The following is a 26,057-nucleotide window of genomic DNA, read 5'->3' on the forward strand; positions in this document are numbered from 1 at the left end:
GGACAACATGACTTCCTGGGGGGCGGGGGTAAAAAGTCTGGTGTGACTTGACAATGGATTTGAAGGGGAGGGTGGGGGGAGTCTGGTTGAAGAGTGAGAAATGGGGAGTGTGGAGGACAGTGACGTGTGAGGTGTATGTTGTCAGGCTAGATCAGCAACAGCCTGGAATGCCAGCTTTTATCCTCAGCTCTTTGTAGTGAACTTGGGAGAATACGACCTCTTCAGATTTATGGTCTAGAAAAGCCGCAAGGACAAAAGAGTGAAGAATTGATTAGAAGTAGCGAAGCCAGAAGCAAGGAAAGAAGGTGGCAAGTTATTGCAATATTTGTCAACAATGAAGCGGGCAGGGATAAAGGGGTAGCGATGAGGACGCAGAGGTACCTTTGAGGGACATTTAGAACATTGGAAAAGTGGATTCGATTTGAGAGGGGATAAAGGGATCATGAAAGACAGGCAAGAGCCCAAATTAACATCAGGTTTTATTTTCCTTTCATTCAGTATCTGAGCATGTAGAACTAACAGAGAATTTAGGAAGACAGTTGGGAGGTTACCAGGCATGATAATGAACTCAGTTGTAGAAAAACTGAACTGAAGATACTGTGGTTCACCAAAGAGTGTATGACTTCTAGAAAGAAACCAGATGCATGTTCTGGAATTCAGGAAGGGAAGTCACCAGCAGAGAGTGACAGGATGATGATACTAGGAGAGAGAACAGCATGAGGAAAGAGTCTCAAAGGGGACGCTTGGAGATACTGTCACTTAAATATCAGTCCGAAGAAGAGAAGCCTGAAAAATGAGACTATGAATCAATAGGCAAAAACTAGAAAGAAAAGCAAGACAGTGTAGTGTTATGGATTCCAAAGGCGAAAAGAATGCAGCATGTAAGAATAATGGACAGCGCTTAAGATGGCAGACAGGTTGAGGGGAAAAAAAACAAACTAAACAGATACATTGTGTTGTAGTAGTAATACTAGGCGTACGAGATTAACAGATACAAACTACTATACATAAAATAGATAAGAAACAAGGATTTACTGTCTAGCACAGGGAATTATATTCAATATCTTGTAATAACCCATAATGGAATATAATCAGAAAAAAATAACTGAATCGCTAGGCTGTACACCTGTAACTAGCACAATACTGTAAATCAGCTATAATGAAAAAAGATCACAGATCATCTTAACAAATATAATTATAATGGGAAGTTTTGAAATACTGCTAGAATTAGCAAAATGTGACACAGAGACATGAAGTGACAGACTTGCCCTTCACAGGGCTGCCACAAGCCTTCAATGTGTAAAAAATGCAGTATCTGAATAGTACAATAAAGTGAAACACAATAAAATGAGGTATGCCTGTATATTTTTTTAAATGTGCTTTTAAACAAACACTGCTGTTTAAAACTTCCATTAATATTAGAAGTAACATTTAAATAAATAAACTGTATTATTACATTGTCATTACTTAAAAACTGGAAAAAAAAATTCAATGTTGTCTCTCTGATTCAAGTACAGACCTCTCTGCCACAGTTTATAAAATTTAAAAAAAACCTTGAAAGTATGTATTTTGGGGGGTCAAAAAAACCACACATTTTAATCACAGTGGGTAGTTATCATCTACCACAACTACTGAGAGTGTCATATTAGATGAGGCTTTATTATTTTTAATTTTCAATAAAGTTTGAATGAAATAAACTAAAAAAAAAAAAAAAAGAAGTAAATACCCCCTAGAAAGTCTACCTTGTAGATGGTTTTTCATGACATTTGTGGGGGAAGAAGTCATTTTCATCTACCCTCTAGGTCTTTCTGGCTGGTTTATGAATGAAATTGATGTGAAACAGATTAACATGTGAAAATCACACAGAAGTTTAATAACATGCACACATGGGAGAGACCCAGGATAACTGAGTTACTCACCAAAATGGCTCAGGTCCTCACCTTAAATACCATCTTCAGCTAAAGACAGAGGATGTTGCGGGTAACTGGCTTGGGATTTCAAAGAGGAGGAAGTCAGCTCACATGGAGGTAGGAAAGCAAATATTTGGTGAATAAAGGTCTGCTGGGTCCTGCAGAGACAATGGGACCCAGGGAGGAAGTTTAACAGACTTTGCTAGGTTCCCCCTCTGTCTACACACCTAGTCCTTGGTCTAGTTGTCTATGGTGATAACCCTTTTTCTGCAAAGAACCTCAACCTCCATTCTTCAGGTCCTTTAGGGTGAAGGTCAAAGTTTCTTCCTGAGTCTCTTGGACTTTGATTTGTTTTCAGCCTGAAATAATTTGCATACCAAAGAGATGTTTTGGGGTGGCAAGTTTTGTTCCCCTACAACATTAACCAGATCTTTTTTTTTTTTTCTCTTTGTCTAGTAATACAAAAATTAACATTAACTGATAGCCTGCATCAATAACTTACACTGCTGGCTCCATCTTCTTTCACTGGGTGAGCCTCTGTGAGAAGCCAGAGGTTTTATATCCTTGGATATAATACTTTGTCTTAGCTCTCTTCTGAGAAAGTTCCTCTGATGAAAACTTACAGACCCTGAGGTATCCCTGATACATACATTTTGACCAGTAATACAAGTCACTCCTGGAGGGCAAAAGACATTTGTCTAAATCTATCTCCATCTGTATCTGTGTTCTAATATTTGTTTCATCATTGTGTTTTTACTGAACATATGGCCAAGATTAAAAGGCTTAAAAAAAAGATACCAATTTGTGGTTAATACCATCTAACTTTGGAAACAGTAGTCATGGCAACTCCTCGCTTCTTAAAATCACCTCATTGATTTTATTACCGTGTAAACAATCTGAGATTGAACACTTACTGAATAATGTCGATTATTATAAGACGGTCCTACAGACAGTGATTTTGACATTATCCTCAGGCACAGCTGAAAAAGAGCTGTGTATAAACAGTAAAGTTGCATTTTGTCCCTGCAATACAAAAATATAATGAGTCAATTACCATAAACTTAGCTTTAAACTAGGAATTTTCATGAAAATAGCTCGCCATGGGAAAAGGAAGAAATACTATTTGTAAAATATATGGAGCTTATATTTTTAAGTTATTTATTTATGTATTTATTTTAAAAAATTATTTTATTTTTTGAGGGGGAGGGAGGTAATTAGGTTTGTTTGTTTATTTTAGAGGAGGTGCTGAGGGTTGAACCCAGGACCTCATGCATGCTAAGCATGCACTCTACCACTTAAGCTATACCCTCCCCCTTTAAGTTATTTAAATAAGAAGAAAACATGCATGATTAGAATATAGTGAAGCTTCAGTGAGCTATAGATTTCATTAGTGATGATCTTAAATGAATCCATAGATGCAAACTAATTTGTCCACAAGTAAGAAGGCAGTCATCATTTAGTTGAGGTGATAATTTAAGAAAAAGGAACTACTTTATGTATATTTACAAAATGGCTCTAACTCCTCAAGCCCCAATATCTTGATTTTCTTCTCTGTCATGTTAATGCCTAGGTGTATTTCCTTTCTCATTCCCACGCCCCAGAAATGGAACATAGTCCAATGATGGTGATGAAGAGGAAGGCCAGCGCCAAAACCTCAGTACTGCAAACTGTGTACAAATCCATTTTAGCCTTTGATGCCATAGTAGTACATTGTTTCTGTGAGAGATACTCTGGGTGGCCCACATGGGACCTGAGGGGACTTAAGACAGACAGGTTGCTCCAGTTGGCAAAACTCTAGGTGATTTTATTGTTGGCAAGATTCCTTGTTGATGACCATGGGAGAGGGCATGCATTTCTCCCATTTAGCTCAGAGGGGATATCATAGCATCAGGTAAAGAGGGGAAAAAAAGAACTCTATGCTTTGTTAACATTTTACAATCACCTCTCAGAATCAGTCCTTTTCTATTATGGACAACTCACTTCTAAAACTGATAAAGGTAGCACATAAAAGGAACATGTCCATTTCACTTGTGAATACTGATGCGAAAAACTTTTAAGAAGATTGTTAGCAAACAGAATTCAAAAGCACACAAAAATATAACATGAATATGTAGAATATATTCCAGGAATCTAAGGATGTTTGAAATGTAGGAAATCTATTACAGAATTCATCATACTAATGGATCCAAGGAGAATAAATGATCTGATCTCCTTCATTAACATTACAAGGAAATTTCATATAACTCAACCACCCTTCCTGAAAAAAGAAAAATTAGTAAAATAACAACCATCGGATATGCAAACAAAAAGCATTGCCTGCCATTACAGCAAACAATGGATGTTGCCCCCATAAAGCCCTCTGCCACTGCAGTCGCCCCAAACGTGAGCCCTGAGGGGAGTTCAGGATGGAGAAAAACAGGAGGCTGGCCCTGGGTAGTTAAGATGCATGTCAGAGGAATAAATCCAATGAGCTCAGACTCTTGTATTGTCCCCTAGGTAGAAAAATACTCGTGTGTGTGTGTGTGTGTGTGTGTGTGAAATTAGCAATAATCTTTTGATGTTCAACTACATTTTTTTTTCCCAGAAAAAACTCCTGTATATCCTGGCTCCTTTCTTACGTCTTTGGAACTGTTTCTCAAAGCTATCTGAGAGGCTGTATCCCGGGCTGTTCTCAGTAATTTCTCAAAATAAAACATACCTCACAACTTTTAGGTTGTGCGTTTTTCTTCAGTTAACAGATAAAAGCTCAAAATAAATAAATCTATCTATCTGTTTATCTATCTTTATAATCTATCTATCTACGTCAGTCTGAAGCCAGCATCTTATTTAATGGGGTAACCCAGAGACATTTTTAGTATTACTACTCTGCTATTTAACATTGTACTGGAGGTATTAAACAATGTAGTCAAGTAAAGAATAGGGGGATAAGAACTGGAATAAAGAAGTAAAACTATCTCTATATGCACATAATACAATGGTACACCTAGAAATACCAAAAGAATCATTAAGATAAATTGCTATGAGCATTAAAATAATTCAGTAAGGTAGCAGGATATTAAGGTAATGTACACAAATCAATAGACTTTGATGCATAAAATCTAATCAGAAGGTAAAATAAACATTCCATCTATAAGAGAAAAGAAGTTAAAAATCTAGGAATTAAGTTAATAAGAAGTATGTAAAACCTATATGAAGAAAACTTAAAAACTGTATTGAAAGATCCAAAAGTACACATGAAGAAATGAAAACACATCCTCAATTTTTTAAAAAGAATTCTTTTCTTGATTAATATATCATTTCAGTACAGCCCAAAGGAAAACCATTGATAATTCATTTCAGGAGTTAGACAAGTTCATTTTAGACAACCAGGGAAATCCTGAAAAAGAAGGGCAAGGGAGATCAGCCCCAATGCATATTAAATCATAATATGAAGCCTTGATAATGACAACAACCTAGGATTAAAGTGAGAATTAATCAGACCAATGAAACAGAAAAGAAAGTTCTGAACTGACCCAAGGACAAATGAAAATTATTTTATCATAAAGGTGGCATCTGAAAGCACTTGGACAAAAGCTGTGCTTTTAACAAATTTTTGTTTTTGAACTCAATAAACATTTGGGAAAATGTAAAAGTGGTTATTTACATCACAGTGTAAACAGAACATGATCCAAATGAATCCGAGACACAGATGACAGAAACTAAACCATATGATTTTTAGAAGAAAACAGAAGTCAATTCCTTCACAATCTGAGTGGAGGAGTAGTTGTGATGATTCATAGAATCCAGGAGCAACAACAAACAAAGACTGACAACAACATAAAGACAAAATGATAAGTAGGGTGAAATATTTGAAATTTATAAGACAAAAGACCAGTTCCTGGCATTCATAAGGAATTTTTACAGGGGGGGGGTATAGCTCAGTGGTAGAATGCATGCTTAGAATGCAGGAGCTACTGGGTTCAATCCCCATTAAAAAAAATAATTTCTAAAAGTAGTAAGATGAAGGAATTAAGAAAATTGACAAAAGACTTGAGCAGATTGTTTACTTAAAAAAGGTAAAAAGTTATTAACTTCATTCATAATAATAGGAATGCATATGAAATCTACAAAAAATATTTCTCACTTGTCCAACTGACAAAAAAAGAAAAAGATAAAATATTCTGATGGTGAAGTTGTGGAAACAGGCACTTTACATTGCTGGTAAAGCATTATGTAGAAGGGAATTTGGTGGGATCTCACAAAAGTATAGATAAGTTTATTCTTTGAGCCAGCAATCCTGCTTCTAGAAATTGACCCTGAAGATACACCTTAAGAAATACAAAAGAACACAGTCTAACTTATTGTATTACGGTTTGTAATAGCACTACTAAGGCTGGACCTGATCAAGGAGACTTTCAGTTACATTAGCAACTATAGGTATCTTTCCTCAGGCAATAGGAAGCCATTTAAGACATTAACATAAGAACAATTTGCTTTTTAAAAGGCCATTGTGGTTGTAGAATAGAACAAAGACTTGGAAGAGTAAGATTGCAGAGACCCACACAGAAGGTCATTACTCTCATTCAAGATGATTGTTAATATGGAATCCCACACTACCAGAAAACAGGGCTTAAGCTGCCATGACCTTGGACATTTCATTGATCACATTGCGTAATGGGTACCAGAGGAATGGACCAATGTGTGATGCTAAAACAAGACTGGATCTAGATGCCCTCTGTCGACTGAAAAAAATTGCACAACCTGAAAGTTGAGAATTACGTCTTATTTGGCAAACTCTCTGGGGACTGAGCCCAGGAAGCAGCCTCTCAGGTAGCTCTGAGGGACTGCTCCAAAGAGGCAAGGGAGGAACCAGGATATGTAGGAGTTTGCTACAAAGACGAGGCAGCCAAGAAAAATCAAAAGGTGACTGTTAATTAAAGAGAACCAGATATCTCGAGTTAATGAATTTAGCGCCTTTTTATGTATGGGAAGATGCATGATTTCAAAATGGCACCTTAGCTATCTGGGGCCGGTATCTTGTTCTTTCCCATTTTGAGTCCCCTCAGTGTGTGCCGTAGTGGGTGGCTGCAGTGGCTGAAGGCTTCCCAGCCTGTTTGTCTCCATCTGAATTCCTTGATGCTCGCCTTTGGGGGTGGGTAGCAGCCAGTGGCTTGCTGGCCACAGCATCCTTTATTTGCTGATACAGCAGGCGGCAGTTTTCATTCACACCTCCCGGTAATCCCATCCCAGAGTTGCCATCTCTGATCAGAGGAGGCAACTGCTGTTGCTGTGGGGTTGTCAGGGAGGAAAAACTTCTCCTCCACCCTCTGTAGTTCAGAATTGGGGGCTTGTAAATTAAACGGACAAAAGGAAGATTAACAAGAGAAAAGACAAAGACAAATGCAGGAGCTCACAGAAAATGCAGCTCAAAGAGGCCATTTGATTTTAAAGTTTACGTACCTACCATCTTAATAGGGGAAGGGGAGTGTAAAAAAAAGGCACTTATGGGGAAACTGGTGACTTCTAGGGAAGATAAATGGGTCCTTGGGAGAAGAGATGGGAGATAAGATAATTTTGAGAAATGAGCATTTGTTTAGGCGATTTCTTATTTGATAATAAGGGACACTCTTCCCCGGTTGAGAAACTCCTCCGGAGAGGATTTATGACAGCTGAATTCTTTAGGGAGGCTCTGCTTTTAGGCAGATGGGGGGTGCAGGGAGGTGGTTCAGAAAACAACAATAACAACCACCACCTTTTCCTGCATCCGTTGATTTTCAAATGTCTTCAAGCTCAAAATAATCCTTATGCCCCAGTGGGATATTCTGGGTCCTTCAGGGCCATAGCCTCACTCTTCACTGCCTCACAGCAAATATCAAGTTCTAGATATTATATAACAGATACTTGAAAGGAGACATTTTCCCACTCTCCCATTTCTATTCTTGTTCAGAGGACCTAGTACTGAGTGTGTAGTTTAAGACAAGGGTCAGCAAACTATGCCTGCTTTTGTAAAGGCTGAGAGCTAAGAATAGTTTTTATATTTTTAAATGGCTGAAAAGAATACAAAGAATAATAGTTCATGACACACGAAAATTATATGAAGTTCAAATTTCATTCCATAAATGGAGTTTTAAAAAAATTGTAGCATACTCCTTCATTTCTATATTGTTTATGGCTGCTTTTGCATTACAAGAGGGTTCATAGTTGTAACTGAGGCAGTAGGGCTGCAAAACCTAAAATATTTACTACATGGCTCTTAAAGAAAAAGTATCACCTGGGGTCTAAGGCCGTGTTGATTTCACAAAAGCAGTCTAAACTGAATGCTGGGAAGGAAACGGATCAAAGTTAACCATCATGTGGATGTCAGTTTGTTTGAAGACATTCTACCTTAAAATAAACATATGCATACAATATGTGTATGAGTGTATGATGTTATATGATAGACATTGTATTGCATACGCCTTAGCAGATTTCCACTTTAGGTACTGCTTTCTCCTGAATGGCCTGTGGAAATCATGACCTGCAGGTTTCCAACTTTCCCAGACTTTCTTGCAGCCAGTGCTGGCAATGACTTAAATTTCACCTATCAGCATAAGTGACATTCTGGCTGAAGAGTGCAAGTTCTGCCAAAGGTTTTGCATCCTTTGAAAGTTCCTAAACTATCTCAGTTTTCTAAATGTACTACTTAGAAAGCCTATCCTCCTTCTTCCAGCTTTGAATGCAGAAGTGATGGCTGAAGCTGTGGCAGCCACACTATGACCATGGGGCAATGCCAAACAAACAGTGGAGATACCGGCCTTGACACCATTGAACTGCTGAACAAGCAGAATCTAGACAAAAAAAAAAAAAAAGAATGCTAGAATTGGCTCCAATAAATACAAATCTCTATCATCTGAAACTTCAGGAGCTTTCTGAAAAAAGAATGTTGAACCAATCCCTTACTGAAACATCTAAGAATTCAAAGGCACAAATCTCCAAGTACCACAAGTAAATTTGTTAACTTAGAGAGTAATACTGAAAGAGAATATCTGGACAAATACTCGCCTTAGAGGCTTTGTCTACAGTTTACTCAAACCTTCTTTCCCCTGTATGCCTTCTGGTCTTCAGATGCCTCTGTCTGAGTCCTAGTTTTTAATCTATTTCCTTTTCTTATTGTGCCATTGCTCTGTTTGTTGCCATCAGCAGTGCTAATGCTAATTCTTTCTCCTCTGTTTAATAACACACAGCAGTATTTATTAACCCTGACCAACTATCCTGTTGGCAAACTGTACACCACAGTGTCAGGGTGATGTGGGCAACATCCTCTTACACTGCCTCCAAGTGTGTTCCAATCTGTCCTTCTGGGAATCTTTGTAAGAAATGGTTTAAAGACCTTTTTTCCCACCCTGAGGTATAAAGAGGTCCAAAATAAAGTGCTTGTTCCCTGGGGATGCAAAAGAATGATGATAAAAAGATTTACTTTTGGAAATAATAGATCAAACCAGTGGCAAATGGATTGTTTTAGTACCTGAGTATTTCCTGATTAATATTTTAACCTAAATCCACTTTCTCATATGTAGAGAAATCTATAACCCCAGTTTCATATTTTATCCATTTCCCCAAAGCCAGTCAATATAATGAAACAGAATAAAATTAATATCAAAAAAGCATCCAGACTTATGAATGCATAGTTATATCTAGAAACTCTGGTAAGACAATAACAAGAGGTCCCTGAAATCTGCACATAAAACTGGGTCCCCAAGAATTAATCACAGTAGCCCAAAGACAGGTGGATCATTGGTTGGTGTTCCCGATTATAGCATCCTAATTACAGTGCCGTGTTATGTGCCCAATGTCATTAAAATTACTTCCCAGCTATTCTTGTTACAGCCCCAGAGTTGTTCAAACAAAAACACTGACAAAAACCAGAAAAAGATGCAGGCATTTCAACTTTAGTGAAAATACACTGATTTTTTAAGGGCATAATATATGTTATCCACGTAAGTCATATGAAACCAATTGATCTGCACAACCATTAAGGAAATAAAACATGTAACCACTTAGATTTAAGGCCACAAAGTAACAGTGCACACATGATCCAATGAATAATATCGTATAAGAAAATTTCAAAATTGTGAAGAGTTAAATTCCCTATTATGAATATGCCATTTATTTAAAGAAACAAAACAGCACCTATTTAAACCTGTTTGACAAACAATAAGCCAAATGAAAAGTGCTAGTTTAGAGTATTTGAGAACTGCCATGCCTGCCTCTTTGAAAGTTTAGTAGTTGTAATCTGGGCTTTTGGCAGCCTTTACTAACTGCCTCATCCTCTTAATATATCTGGAGGGGGGAAAGTCTCCCAGAGATAAATTCCTGCAAAATAAAACCAATTTCTATAAAGGGGTTAACTCCCACTGAGACAGTATGGCATTTTTCTCAGCCTCGTGCAAGGGCAGATAAATGAACAATAAGCTAGCATCTTTGAAACCAGCTAGTCCACAGAGAGATCTCATCAGCTGTAGATTTTTAGCAGGTACTACAAGTCCCTGTGTCAACACAACTTTCCTGCAGACTTTAAAAGGTACAGTGCAGGGGCTCTCCCAATTTAGAAAGGAAAAATGCCAATTAAATGGAAATAGATTTAAGGACATGACTTAAATGACTCCCTCAGAGAGTAAAAATGTAGAAAAAAGAACAATTTTCACATTTAAAGCATACTGGCATGTACATTGTATTAGTCAGAGTAATTCCATTGCCTAGGAAAGAAATGCACCTTAAATTAGTTAAGCAAGATGGGGGATTTTAAGGTCTTATCTAACCAGAAACCAGATGACAGGAAAAGATGGGGACAGATCTGGATACAGGAACCCCATGATCCAAGGACTCAAACAATGTAAAGACTTTCTCCGCATCTCCCACACCTGCTGCTTCTGTCCCGTTGGCTTCATTGTGACAGAATGACTTCTCTATAAGACCTCAGAAGGACATGATCTTGAAATCTGTGAGCCTTGAAATCTACCATCGCTATGCTGAAGAAGACATGGACGGGGACTTTCTCCCTGGAACGCACTTCTCTTTGAACCAAAGTGATCGCTAATAACAGGTGCCCTTTGGGTCTCATCCCTATGGCACTAGGCTAAACTACTGTGATTGGAAACCTCTTTCAGAAGCACGTGCTCAGAGCAGGGGTGAAGGAGTTACCTAAAAGAAGTTAAAATTCAATCCATATCAAAATATTCATACACATCTATTAAAACTCCTTGACATTTCTACAATTTGTGCTTTTTACTGAAGAACGATATTTATTTAAAGCAGTGTTCCCTAAAGAAATTAACCACTTAAAAATCCGGTGGTTTCTGTTTTTCAAGCAAACTGCAATGGCTAATTTTCAGGCTAGACATATTGAATTGGTTCTTAAGGTTGTTCTTCAAGTTTGAAAAGAAGTGAGATATACCTTGAGACAAAGCCTGGAGAAAAATCTTAATACATGAGCCCCAAATCCGGCCATACTTCCAGGGCATTTTTGATATTCCTAAAAGATGCTACTCTGTATTCCTGCGCTGTCCCATAAATCAGGCTGACCTCGCAGTGGCCTTACTTCTGGCCTTGCATGCATGTCAAATTTTCAACACAGCAACAGTTTGCAAGAGATCGAAACCACCAAAAAAGCACATGCCCTTTTCACTAAAGTCGACTAAAGGTGAGTTCATTAAAGGAGGATGCTTTCCACTCTTCCAATTTTCCTGCCCTTTTAAACTCAAGCAAGAGCCAAGTTAATTAAAAAGAGAAGGTAGTTTCCAGTCTGCTAATTTTCCTAGAGGTTCGAGAACTCCGTAATTAGTAACCGCTCTGTGAGAGTAATGAGGGAAGTTGATTCCACCTGGGGCCCCTTCCCTGTCATACTAGGAGACAGACATTCTCTCCTCCCCACACCTTTCATGAGAGGGCACGCTCTCCACCCGGACCCTAAAAGATCCAGGCTATTTGGTCTAAACATTCTGGGCCAAGATAAAAATTTGAAGCCCCTCCAATTCACCCTCTGTCTTTAAAGGGCACACTATGTAGTTGATTGGAAGAATTGCCACAAATTTTCCTTTCCTTCTGTGGGTGTCCCATCCTCTCCAAACCATCATTAACGACTTGCTTTGGAAGTAAAGCAATAGCAACAGTGACACAGAGGGAGGCTGGAAAAGTCCGATGGATGGAGCCCAGAGCACCAGAGGAATGAGCCCAAGTTAGTCTCCTGGATGATGTGACGTATGCTGTTAAGTCACTCCTGGCGCCCCACCCCATCACCAGGCACTTCCCAGAAGCAGAGGGCCCTGGGTGACTGCGGTCCCTTATGTGAACCCAACTGATCCCAGTAGGAAAACCACTCAAACGACCCCAGCCTCCACTGCCAACCCACAGAATCGTAAAAGAAATACATGGTACTGTTTTAAGTCTCCAGGTTTGAGTGTGATTCTTACATAGTGACATCTAGCTGATAATCAGCACTGTTATTAGAGGCTGACAGAGGATGCCCATAGATGTTATAAATAATGTTAAAGCTAAAAGCACATCATTAAAATCAGGACACAGAAAGGGGTGGCCTCTAATTCTATTATTATTGGTGAATTCAGCCTGGCAGAGGTAAAAAATTGGAATAATCTTTGTAAAAGAAGAGAGAAGTTTTGCTTTGCTGATGACAACTTGGCATATCCAGAACCCATTTAGAAACAAACAGATAAAAGGACAAAAAACCCCAACAATCTTCTATAATTAATGAGATGTTGATTAGCCAACACAATGAAGTGGAGCTGCCCAGGTGACACAGTCGTGCGAGCAGAGCTGAACCAAGCAGACAATCCAGTTAACTTAGGCCAGTAGAGTTAACAGGCACTGTTACAATATGCAGTATACAAATCCCAACACATTTCATCCATACTCACGGTGCGTATCTGAAAATGGAAGTGCAAACAAAATAAAATAAAATAAACCACCATTACATTCACAGTAGTTAACAGAATTCATATGAAGAAAACTCTATTCTGAAAGGACTGGAAAGGTATATAAATTCTCAGAGCAGAAGATTTAATCTTATGTATGTTATTTCCCCCCAAATTAATCTATAAGTTTAATGCAATTTCAATGAGAATTCCTCAGAATGATTCTTTTTGGAACTGGGTAAAAAACTATTTTAAATTTGATATAAGAGGATGAATGCTCAAGAGAATCATGAAAGGAAAGAACAGTTAAAAGGACGTTCATTACCAGGTATTTGAAAGAATTATGAACCTACCCTAATGAAATCAATACATTATTAAGCTAGGAAGAGATATTAGATCACAGAAGAGAATAAACAATTCAGTCTATTTCTGTATATGTGAAGGCAACGTATAAAAATAGTGCTATACTGATTCAGAGAGAATCAAACAGGCTACGTAAAGATGGTACTGAAACAACTCTATTTCCATTTGGAAGAACATAAATCTAGTTCTCTTACATTTAAAGATTTAAACGCAAAATGTAAAATAACAAAGAAAACCTTTAGGGAAAAAACAGACTCTACTTACATGATCTTGGGAAGGAGGACTCTTTGAAACCAAGTCAGAAATCCAGATTCTCATTGGTAAATGACTATTAAAAAAAAAAAAGATGTAAAGTTTCTTTAGAGACAGATACCACATTTCTATAAACAAATGAAATTTTCCTGCATACAAATGAAATGGAAGTTTGAAGAAAAATAACAGAAAAAAAAACTTGGTAACATACTTCCTATGATGAAAAATTAAAAATACTATATAGTGCATCTGACATGTCAAGCAATGTTCTAAGCTTTTTATGTGTATTAAGTCACTTACCCTTCCAGTAACTCTTTTAGGGAGTTGCTAATCTTCTTAAACCCACTTACAAGGTGTTTTTTCTAATCACAGAACTTCAGTGGCTGGTGTGACTCTCCACTGCTCCACAACGAAATACAAAGTTACCCCGAGATGCAAAGCTTTCTGCAATGATCTAATTTCCCTGGGTAGTTTAATCTCCTACCATCCCGTGTCGTGAACCTACTCTGGGTTTTCTTTCCTTTATGCCCTGACGTCAGTAGTCAATTCTGCTTGGGATACTTTCTTTACTCCTGCATTTCTGACTTGAAATCTGGTGGTTTTCTCAGGCTCCATCTCCTCCCTGTAATCTGTTCTGATCTCAGATCTGGTATAATCTTACCAAGATTCAACTTCTTTGCAACTTTTTAAAAATGCTTTTCTTGTGTACACGCGGTGAATTCTATACTTACTGTAGGATAAGCAGTGTGATAACAGAGCGCACGTTTTACTTATCTCTCAAGGGTTTAGGACAGAATAATTGCTTGAGCTTTATCTATTGAACCCAATATATTAAGGGAGGAAAAGGAAGGTTTCTGCTAGGTTTACCAGTATTTTATTCAGCAATTTTTAGTTGCTTCTCAGAGTTTAAATTCTAAACTTCCTAGCAAGGAGTATGAAATCTGATGCATGTAGTATTCTAGCCTTTTACAGCTGTATTTTTAAATTTGAATTTTTTCCAGTTTAATTATTTAAATTCATAGGTATTAAATACATAGGCATTTCTCCATTTTCTTCTATGTGTGGTTCTGTCTCTTCTGATATTCTATGAATTCTTTGAGGGCAGGGACTGTGCCTTATACATTTCAGTGCTTTTAGACTAAACAGTGTAGGGAGGTAGGAGATACTAAAAAATATTTATTGAATGAATAAATGCCATTTCACCTGTCTATAACACTTTCCCTCTGCTCTTGAATTACCACAATCCAACGAGATCCTTGATTCAAATGCTACACTGACCAGCAAAGCTTTCTCTGGACAGTCTACCTAGACGTAATCTCACATTTCTTTCAACTATAAAGGTTCACTCAACCTCAGTTGATATCTTGGTCTCACATGAGTTAGATAAGTTTTCCAGATGGTAGACGAGCAGTTGGAGAATCAAGCTATCACCTAAATTTCTTTATTTTCCATGTCTGACCAAGGACAACACCTTGCCAAAATTTAACTTCCTCTCTCTTCCAATGACTGAGCTGAGGCTCTGCTCTCTCCAGAATCAAACAGCACATGTTTTTTCTTGTGATTTCTTGACACCTTAGATTTTCATTGTTTTCATCATTTATACACACATATCATCTCTTCTATAAATCCCAAAGGTTCAAGAACACAGGAGAGCCTGAATCCAGTCTACCTTTATACCCTTTCAATACCTGGGATAGTGAGTAAAGAAAGCATTATATAAACATTTCTTTTGTAAATAATTATCTTTTTGTGGACATTTGCCCATAAAAGGTGACAGACAACTTACCTTTCTAGTTTTTCACAGCTGTACTTTTAAAATTTAAATGCTTTCCAGTTTAATTACTTTTATTACCTCAAATACATGTGTTTTTCTCAACTCCTCTTTTTTATTTAAATGCTGGCTTTAGATAGTTTTTATTATTATTCTATATTTTATAATTACACATTAAAATACCAAAAAGCCCATCTGTACATCTTCAGATTCTCTTTATTTCCTGTATTAAAAGGCTCCAACATGTTCAAAACTATGTCTTTCAGTCTTACAGCTTTTTAGTCCTTTGGTCTTAAAAGACATGATCTTGGTCATATTAGAACTTCTTTTTTTTTTTAGAACTTCTTAAATAGGAATTAAAATAAAATCCCAAGACATGCAGATGAGCTTTTAAAATATTTTATCTTGCAAAATTATAGAATAACAATGAAAATTATATAAAGTGAGCATTTAAAATACAGGCTACCAACATATCTTAAGAGAATCAGGAACCATGAGTCCCTCATTCCATTTTCTGTACTTGCTCATGTGGATTTTGTCACATCTTTAAACTTGTTAGGTTAGTTCCTCCATCTGTGAATGGAGATGACACACAGGCGCTGCCTTTGCTCTAAGGCCGCGGTGATGCTCTGTGACTGTGTTTTGTAAATGGAAAGCGATTTGAAAATACCAAACTTTTATAGTAGACAAGACTAGCTATTTCCTATGAGCTGTTTTCTAAGGCCCGTTATTCTGCAAGATGTTCATGAACATTTCCTAAAATAAAAGTAACTTGGTCATTTATGTTTGAGAAATACTACATAATATGCTTCGTCTCTGGAAGATCACAGTTCACTGTACTCTAAGCAACAGTACACATTTGTTCATTAAAAAGACCTGCATAACTTTTCGTAACATTGCGTTTGCCAAACTTCTTTGACCAAGAGATGTTTCACATCTTTTGTTTTTTAAAATAATATCTATACCTAGGGTAATTCATGTTTCTCTACACCCAGTCTAAGCAAGTTTGGCACTAAAACCTTAACCTTTCAGTTAAATTAAAGAAAAAAAAAAACTAGCAAGCACATACAGTCTAATAGAACATTTAAAAATGCAAATTAGCAACACTCTCTGTATAAATCACTCCTAAAGAGTTAGTTTCTTAAGTAGGGAAATACTCTAACTCTTTCTGGCCACGGTGGGGCTGTATACTATATAGGAGCAGTAATTTCCTCAATGATCCCCCCATGGCCAGAAGGAATTAATGCTCTGCTCAACATAATTCACTCCCAAGATGTAATTTACACACTGGACTAATCTGGGTGAATATGTAGCTTTTTCTCTGGCTTTTCTTAAATCTATAAAACTTTGAATGGTTCACAAAGGACAAATGATCAAGCTGTACAGACTAACAATCAACAATTTAGCATAGACTTTTTTTTTTTTAAATTTTGAGTGTCAGTAGTAACACGGCTTTGTAAACTGCAATGTACAAAAATCTTACATGATTTAAATAAGATTTTGGAATTCTTTGGGGAATTATCCCATTGTTTTTATTCTGTTTGACCCCAGGGGAAACAACCAACGTTTGGAGCGCCATCTCAGTGATGCATGTACCTCAAGATTAGATTGGCTTCTCCCAGTTCATATATAGGAAAGGCATTAGAAACCCGTTTGTTTACATGAAGTTGGATAGATTGAAAGATTAGTAGGTCCTATTCTGTACCTCAGGCTGTAGGAAAGAGAAAAACATGGAAGAAAATTATATTGACGTAGAAAAGTGATCCAATAAAGGGTTTTATTTTGTCTTACCCTTCCCTTAGACCAAAAAATAAACTCCAACTGTTTGCTCTTTTCAGTTCTTTTCATAAGGGATCATTAGTGTTTAGTTCAGGAAGACTTTCTTAAAAGTGCGATTCTGCACACTTTTCCTGCCTCATCTCTGTGGAGTCCTGGCAATAAAAGCATTCATTAGGTCAGGGATTGCAGACACAGAGCTGAGCCATTTTTATTGAGGTTTATCAGAAGAAGGAGAGAAGCTTATGGTTTGAAAAAGCCTCACTGGCAATTCTAATTAGCCTCCTAGAAGCTTGGGTCCCTCTTCGTGCCATGTTAGCACTGCACTGTGGAGAATCACAGCTTGACAGAGGAGGGTCCCTCTGTGGCTATGGGGCTCAATAAATGTTCATCAAAGGGGCAAATGATAGTCTGTTTTAAAATCTATCACACAATGCTGCTTCCTTGTCCTCTCTTGAAAAAAACAAAGAAACCAGTCCCCGTTCAAAATTTACTTCTGTTGTAAATATTTCTTTGACTCCCTCAGGCAACGCAATTCATTATTTGATCTGTGTTCTAGCTACCATTTCTCCATGTTTTATGAACATTTATCCCATTTTATTGTACCTCATTCTTTGATTGGCACTCTCAGCAGATTGTTCACTCTTCAAGAACAGGGGTCATACTTTTAAAAATCTGTATCTGAACACAAATAAGTGTTGAATGAATTAATCTATGCCCGATGGACCTGGCTGAGAAGTCCCAGTACAAAAAATACTATTAAGATTTTTTTTCCCACTCTGGCTTTCTTTTTCTGAGTATGTTTTGTTTAGTGGGTCTACTGACAAATGAACACAGAGCCCCTACAGTTACTTCGCAATACAAATAATTCCTCCAGAAATTACCCCAGGGGTCACTGGAGGAGTAGTGGAGTATATTCTTAATGAGATTTCTGTTCCTAGGACACGACATAGAACGTGATTGTTAATGACACTTTAGTTGAATTCTATTCTTTCCTCAAAATGCTGATAGTGTAAATATAAAGTTTCCTGTAAGTGCAGAAATACCATTTTAACATCTGTTAGGCTAGCAGAATGATCCTCATTATTCAGAGCAGACTTGGAGAGTAAAAACCACAATAATTGAAAAGATTGTCTAGGAGCAAAGTGATTTTACCACTTCAAAATCATTTTTACTATTTTACCATTTAGGTTAACCTAATTTAGGTTAGGCTGGGGAATATTTTTCTTTTCATTCTTTTTATGAGTTTCAGTGAGCTTTCTAACTAGCATGTACTTTAATCTTACTTTCTTCTCTGGAACACTGTTTATGGTTTAAAAAACTCTTTGCATTTATCAGTGTGTGAGCTAGACACTGATGATCAGAGAACTTACTGTGAAAACCCAAAGGCATCTTACTATAAGGGGTTCATAACTAAAGGAGGAAGGTAAGACAGATGGAGAAGCAATTGCGTTAGACTAAAATAATTTAAACCTTGGCAGAGTAAAGCTGTATTTGGAAAATGGTGCCTTGATACTACCAGACTAGAGTAAATGAAACCGATAATGATTTTAACCTGGACATAAAATATTTCAGCCCTGGCTACAGCAATGTTTGGGAGACTGCTAAATTCTCCTTGAGTTGTCATTCTGACATAGGAAATAGTCAAACTACAGACCCTTAACGATGCTTGATATATTTGATTTACTAGTTGTTCATATTTATTATTTTTTTATTTTCTACCACCAAAAAAGTCTCCATTCTTCTAATATGACTATTTCCCCCAATATCTTATTTCTTCCTTGCTCTACTCTAATGAGAGTTCTTCTTTGTTTACTTGCTTTCATTAAAAAAAGAAAAATGAACAAACAAAAACACCTTCAAGTCTCCATTTTTTTTTTCATTAAAGCAGAGCACTCACATGAAATGTTACCAACTTAAATCCCTGCAGGAGATTTGCAAGTGATATAAAGCAGAGGGTGGGCCAAGTACAGACCACCGAGGGGAGTGGGTTTGCAAGGACTCTTGGATCAAAAGAACCCATACCCCATCTGAAGTGGGTAGTTGCTTCTTAGCTCTTGCTAGTTTTTAATGGGTTGGGTTTTTCTCCCAAATAGGTTATGCATCCAGATATTTCTGTGAAATTTTCATTAAAAAGAAATGCTGCTATAGTATCTAGACATCGACCAACAATGACTGTTAACATCACAAAGAGAAAGATGATGGAAAATCACATCACTGCCTATGAGTCGATCCTACTAAGAATAAATAAATAAATCACATGTGAACATAATATAACTTTTAGATGCAACTGCCAATTTACAAGGATACAGAGAACACAGGAACTCATTAACCACCACCATGGGGGTGCAGTCAGCACAATTCAGCCCATAGGGGAGCTGTAGGACCCACAACACAGTTCCTTCAATAAATAATTACAAGAAAAAGAAATGGAGGTGGAATTTACAGACCAAAAGAGATTCAAAAGATACATTAACCAATTGCAATATATAGATCCTGATTTTTTTAAAAATATCACATTTATGAGATGCTCACTGGATATCTGACATCAAAGAATTACTGTTGAGTTTTTAAAATATGATAAGGTTAATGAGGTAATGTTAGCAAATCATCCTTATCTTTGGAGACACGTATATAAATACTTACAGATCATATTTTAGAAATGCATTCACATTTTTAAAACAAAATACCAGGCAGACATGCCATGTGTTTGAGAGCTTATTTGCTGCCAGTGTCCAACTTCTGGCCTGTAAGAGTATATGTAGCTAATTTATTTCTCATCATTATCATCAAAAACTAATATATTTTCATTATACGTAAGAGACATAAAGATACACAGGCCACCATTTTCGCTTGGAAGCTCTGAGATACAGAAGTCAAACCTGAAAGAATAATCCACTATTATCACCTTCTCAGTTTTAATATTAAACTCTGTAAGTGTATCTTTAATTGCTCATCTTTTTGAATGTTTTGCCAGATTTCAAGTCTTCTAATGCTTCTGAGTGATAACACATTTAAGTTAGTAAACACTTGTGAGACACCTCTGCTGTGAAACATCTTTCTGAGCAAACCATCCTCCCAAGGTCTGCCAGTCAGGGAACGTGACATTGAGTGTGAAATGCCATTAGACAGCACGTGGCAAGACAAGACCATTTGGGGAATGATCATACCCTTCTCTGGGATCCCTGGGGACAGCTTATCATCAATTTGTCACAATCACTGAATTCTGACTCATTCCCTAAACCCTACTTGATGGAATAAAATTTAAGAGAGTCCAAAGGTATCGTCGCTGCAAACTCTCCAGAGCACCACTGTACAAGAAGTGGCCATCAGTACAGAGACTGGCATGTACACAGGGCTCAGGAAAGGCTGGTTGCTTTCCCCTTCACCCTGACCACTGCTCAGCAGAGGCCCTCTAACGGGTAAGCAGAATTATCTAACAGTAAGCAGCCTGGTGATGGGGATTAGGGATGAGAGTACAGGATACAAATTCAACTCACCTAGGGGATTTTTCAGTCTAGATACCCTCTCCCTGTAGGTAAGTCAGAGTTCTGAGAAGTGGAGAGAACACATGAAATCTTACAAACCTCCCCAAAGAATTCTAACATACCATCTTTCTGGTGATGCCCGCTCATGGCCCCTCTGCTACCCCCATCCCCTTGCTGAGAACCATTCTTCTAAAACATGGATCTCAGAATCTAAAATGGGAAAATTCGAAAGGATTTTGCTGTTCTGGTCTAAGCAGATCATCTACCTTAGGAAATCCATCATTCTGTAAATTGCTTAAGCATACCAAATTTAAGAGTCAATCTTAAACTCACAAGAGTCATATTCTATTAGTCTCTGATAAATAGACTCCTGAGATTCCTATTTTATGCCACAAACATTAAGATAATTTTACTGGGTCTTTCAGAAAATAATTATGTTTAGTATCATATGACTTCAGAAAAATAAATTGTAGAAAATCCTTGCAGTCAATTTAAGGAATACTTTCCTACAAAACGCCACAGTTACAGGTAGGTTTGAAATGAAACATATCAGAAAGGAAGAAAACACTGTTTATCCATTATTAACCAGGCAATAAGTTACAGAATAAGGAACAAGAAGCCAGAAATTGATATGAGCCAAGATTTAGGTTTTACATGTAGTCACTATGGAGCCACTGCAATTCTGTGTCAGGAAATAGCTTAGAAACGAGGTGGTATGGAAGCAAATGACTCGACGGACAATTAATCAAATATCACTGCCCAGGGTTAATTCTGCCTCCTGTCCAATGCTTCCAGGCTGGGTGGGCGGCTGCTTACACACAGTTCTGATCCCTTTCATTTCATTTCATGACCCCATTCATCAACTATCCTGAGGGACTTACATAAGTTCCTCTGTGCATTTTCCCTGCAGGATCTGACTTTTTTTGTGATGTAGGAAATACATCCATTCACACAGATTTTTGGCTTTCCTTTTGGAGGCTGACAGTCAAGCCATGAAAGGATGGGTTCTTCTCAGAAGTCCTGTAAAACCTCTCTTGTTTCTACTCTCTCCTTTCTCCTTTAATGCTCCTCCCACCTCTTCTCAAGGAGTTGCCTCTTTGGTTGGTCAAAGTGTTTCCATGGCGACAGTGGGGGTTCTTTCCAAGCTGTGTCCAACTGGTACAAAGGCGCCAGGGAACCCTGACTACTCCCAGTTTGCCGGCCCGAGACCACGTGCGCTAAGTAATCCTTTTGTGAGAAGTATGCACCCTTGCTGGGGCTGAAGAATGAGGGGTCCCACATTTCTTATTGCTATAAAAGTACATTTAAAAAAATCCTAGTACTGTTTATTGATTGTATAGTTTTTTTTTAATGGGAGTATTAAGCTAAGCGGATTATTTTTTCAATATTAGTGACTTCTATGAAGCACTTCATTGAAAGAAAAAGGAAAAGAAACCTACCTGTAAATAAAAATTCCTTTGAAGATCACAGATTTAATACGAAGTACAGATCTCAGTTTAAACCTCAGAGGTGAGAGGGGTGCAATTTCTTTATTTTTCGCTAACTCATCCCCGTTCCTATTATGTGCCTCTGTCCATTGTGTGAGGTGACAAGTTGGGGTCCCCACTCCCTTTCTGGGAGTTTTGTCTGGGGTCTGAAGACTGTCGTCATCCGAGTCTCTGGCACGGAGGGGACCTGATCCCAGTTGCCCTGACACCTGCATCACAGGCATCATCACACCTAGTCCCCAACTGTCAGCACACACATGTGGTCGCTGTGTCATCTCTCCATCCTGTCAGAGAGAACCTCGTTGTCCTCTACTCAGCGAGGGATCCACCGGCTGCGTCTGCACCACGCTGAGTCACATAATTGTCTGTGCCGGAGTCGAAAGGCTTTTTCTAATCCCTCATCACCCTCAATGCAGGGGACAATTCTGCTGCTTTCAAGCCATGCTGGCCACGGGAACCTCTGTGACTGTCTCAGGTTCGTCTGCCTAAATATACTCCACAAACCTTTATCTTGGGAGTCCTGCCTCTAAGGACTCTCCCAAGGAAGCCGGGCACAGCTTACTCATCAAAACACATGAGAAAAATGGATGCCCTCTGTTACAGGGCTGGGTCTGGCCTGAGCTGCTTCTCCGCTTCCTGTTCTGCCTTCTATTCCTCTGCCTTCATCTTCTCTGTCTCATCAACTTTATTGTCATGTAATTTGTGAACAATAAACTGCACAGTAAGTAATCAGCTCAGCAAGTTCTGACAGATGCTCGTACCCCTGTAATCAGCATCACGCTCAAGATACAGAACATTTCCATCCCCCTCCCTCAGGCCCTTTGCAATCAACAACTTCTCCCAAACCCGGAGTCAGGCAACCACAGCTCTGCTTTTGTGACTGTAGATTAATTTCACCTATTCTAGAATTGCACAGAAATGGAATCAAGCAATATGTACTCTTTTGTCTTTGACTTCTTTCACTCTCATAATGATTTTGAAATTCCTGCATATTCTTTAGGGTAACAGTATTTTGTTTCTTTTCATGCCTGGTCACATGCTGCTGTTTGAATATACCACAATTTGCTTATCCATTCACCTAATAATGGACATGTGTGTTAAAGTTTTGAGTTCTGGGGTATTACTACTGATGGATTCATGTGCCAGTATTGCTTAGATATATGTTTTGGTGGCTCTTGGTTAAACACCTAGGTCTGGATTTTCTGGGTGGAATGATGAGTTTGATTAACTTCATAGGAAAATGCCAAATTGTTTTTTGAAGTAGTTGTGTCATTTTACATTCCAGCAATGCCTGAGAATTCCATTTCCTCCACATCCTGTCAACACTTGGTATTGCTAAGCCTTTTCAACTCAGCCATTCTCATGGGTCTATAACAGCCGATCACTTTAGTATTAATTTTGAAAATGATGAAAAATGGTAATGATCATCCTTGCATATCCTTATTAACCATTCGCATGTTTTTGTGAAATGTCTGTTCAAATCTTTTGCCAATTTTGTAAATGGACTTTTGTCTTATGAGTTGTAGGAGTTCTTTTTATATTATGGATATGCATCTGAAATACACATCAGATACACATAATTAACATATTTCTTCCCATCCATACTTTACCTTTACACTTCATTAATGGTGTTCTCCAAAGAGCAAAAGGTCTTCATTTTGATGAGGTCAAATCTATTTTTTTTATGATTTATGCCCTAAGAAATGATTGTCTACTCCAAAGTTGTAAAGACTTTCCTCTGTTTTCTTCTAGAATTTTTATAATTTTAGTTTTTATAATATATCCTATCTGCACCCTATTTTGAGTTAATTTTAAGATATGAAAGTTAGAGTCAGGGCTCATAGTTTTTCCTTACAGATATCAATTGTTTCAGCATCAGTTGTTGAAAAAAAGTATTATTTCCCCATTGAATTATCTTGAATCTTTCTTGAAAGTCAGTTAATAGTATATGTGTGGGTTATTTCTGGACTCTGTTCTACTAATCTATATTTTATTATTACACAAAGTACACTTCTTGATTTTTTTAATTTATATTCACACTTAATTTTTCCTCCTTTCTAAGCAATTTGCATTTTTAAGTAAATGTTTTAGTCCCTTGAATTTATACTTTACAGTTTACCAGGATTTTAACTGGGATTGCATTGACTCTATAGATATATTTGGGGAAAACTGATATGTTAACAACATTGAGCCTTCCAGTCTATGAAACTGGTATATCTCCACGTATTTATCTTTAATTCTCCCAGCAATGTTTTACAGTTACTGGGATAGAGGTCTTGTCTGTGTTTTGTTAAATTTATCTTCAAATATTTCATTTTCATTTGCTATAGATTTCACTGCCAATACAGTCTATCTTTGGAACAGTTAATGCCTGATAGCACAGATTTAGGTAGAGTCTCCTAAGGGCATTTGGAATAACCCAAAGCCTTTTCTCCTAATCTTCTAATGCACAAAGGGAATGGAGCCTGGAAGCCTGCTTTGAGCTGAACAAAGACTAGACCAAAACGCGTATCTTGTCAAAGTGAGGTCTTAACACTAAGCCATACGCTAAACAAAAGCAGTTTTTAGAGTTTTGAAAAATATACTGAAAGTGTCAGCATTTATAAACCCAAGGTGACAGTCAAAGAGTTAAGTAGGAATCATTTTGACTTCTGCTTACAAGAAGCATCTCGGTGGCAATGGCAAGGCTGTATTTGGCAAAAATCAATGTAAGAAGATAAATAGACGCATTAGTGCTGTATTTGTTTGTAAAATGAGGGTTAACCTTTACACACAGCTACTGGCGGGATGTCAATAGCAGTTCAAGGCAGGCGTGTGTCTCAAGGAGATTATCCACAAAAAGACCTGGATCCCGGAGAAAGAAGAGGGAGACCGAGAGAACACACGCGCCTGGTGCCTGTGACACCCTCACTGTCTCACTTTATACTCAGACTATTACCGCATATACCTTGTGTTCGGGTTTTCCACAGCCAGACCCCTCCACCTGGCACCTTGTTTGTGTGTCTCAACGTGTCAAGACCATGTTCACTGTCTTTTCCACACGTAAGAATTAAATTTGGGGTCTAATCCACAGTATTTTTTTTTCAATATCCTGTCAACCTCGGGCTGTTTCTGTATGCCCCTCTCCCCTCTGTAATCCCATTAAAGCCATGTTCTCAGAGGTGTTGGAAGATGTAGTAAATATCAACTATAGATATTTCCCAAAGGGAGACCACACATGATTTCATTCAAACGTCCTATCAACACAGAAAGGGGAGCATTACAGTATCACTTTTAGAACTGAGCACATGAAGGTTTAGAGAGGTTAAGTATTTTGCCAAAGATTACATAGCTTGTTGGTGGCAAAATTAGAATTTGAATCCACCTCCTCTGACTACAAAACTGTGTTCTTGCTTGCTTTGTGTTGCTTTGTTTTTTGGCAGAGGGAGGGGTTTGTTTTTTGGCAGAGGGAGAATTTATGGGGAAAAAAAAAGATGATAGCAAATAGGACTTGATTTCAGGGAGGGCTTCCTGAGAGCTGACATTTGAGCCTTTAATGACTTTGAAGAGGGTGAGTATTGTCCTATACTAATCTGAGTATTTTAATGCTGTGGTATATGTGGGGAGTCCAAATGAACCAATTTCTCTTTAATACACTAAGCACAACTTGTCCTCTGTCTTTTCCAACTTGTAAGAACTTGGTGGTGGATTTCAAAACCCAAATCTTTCCTATATTTTTTTCACTTACCATTGGCATTGTTTCAGTTACATATAATATTTCTAAGATTTACTAGGAGCATTGGTTCACTATAAATATTAAAACAGTCAAATCTATCAAACTGTGCACAAGAAAGAGAATTGGCAGTAATCATTTAAACTACACAGTGAACCAAGACTTAATGCTTTAAAAGGATATTGTATTACATGAATAATATCTCAGTCTAAAGTACATTCAAACAACAAGCATTGCAAGAGATTAAACTTTATCTAAAATTTCCAATCAGATAGGCACTATTTGCTGCCATTCTTTCTAAAAATTTTCTTCTAATTATATACAGTCATGAAGAATCCCATGCTGCCTGAGTATCTTCCTCCTTAACTTCACATAAACTCCTGATAAACTTCACGCTCTAAAAGCTAGAATG

General features: G+C 37.7%; 1 long non-coding RNA gene across 1 annotated transcript; it reads right to left on the reverse strand.

The window, feature by feature from the left end:
* Nucleotides 1-1,844: 1,844 nt before the first annotated feature.
* LOC140689483 (uncharacterized) lies at nucleotides 1,845-21,526 on the reverse strand. The gene is made up of 4 exons (XR_012064486.1): nucleotides 21,328-21,526; nucleotides 13,424-13,487; nucleotides 2,825-2,933; nucleotides 1,845-2,068 (listed from the first exon to the last, which is right to left on the reverse strand). It is a non-coding gene; the product is annotated as an uncharacterized lncRNA (long non-coding RNA).
* Nucleotides 21,527-26,057: the final 4,531 nt, after the last annotated feature.

The sequence above is a fragment of the Vicugna pacos genome, chromosome 26 (assembly GCF_048564905.1).
Source record: "Vicugna pacos chromosome 26, VicPac4, whole genome shotgun sequence".
NCBI lineage: Eukaryota > Metazoa > Chordata > Mammalia > Artiodactyla > Camelidae > Vicugna > Vicugna pacos.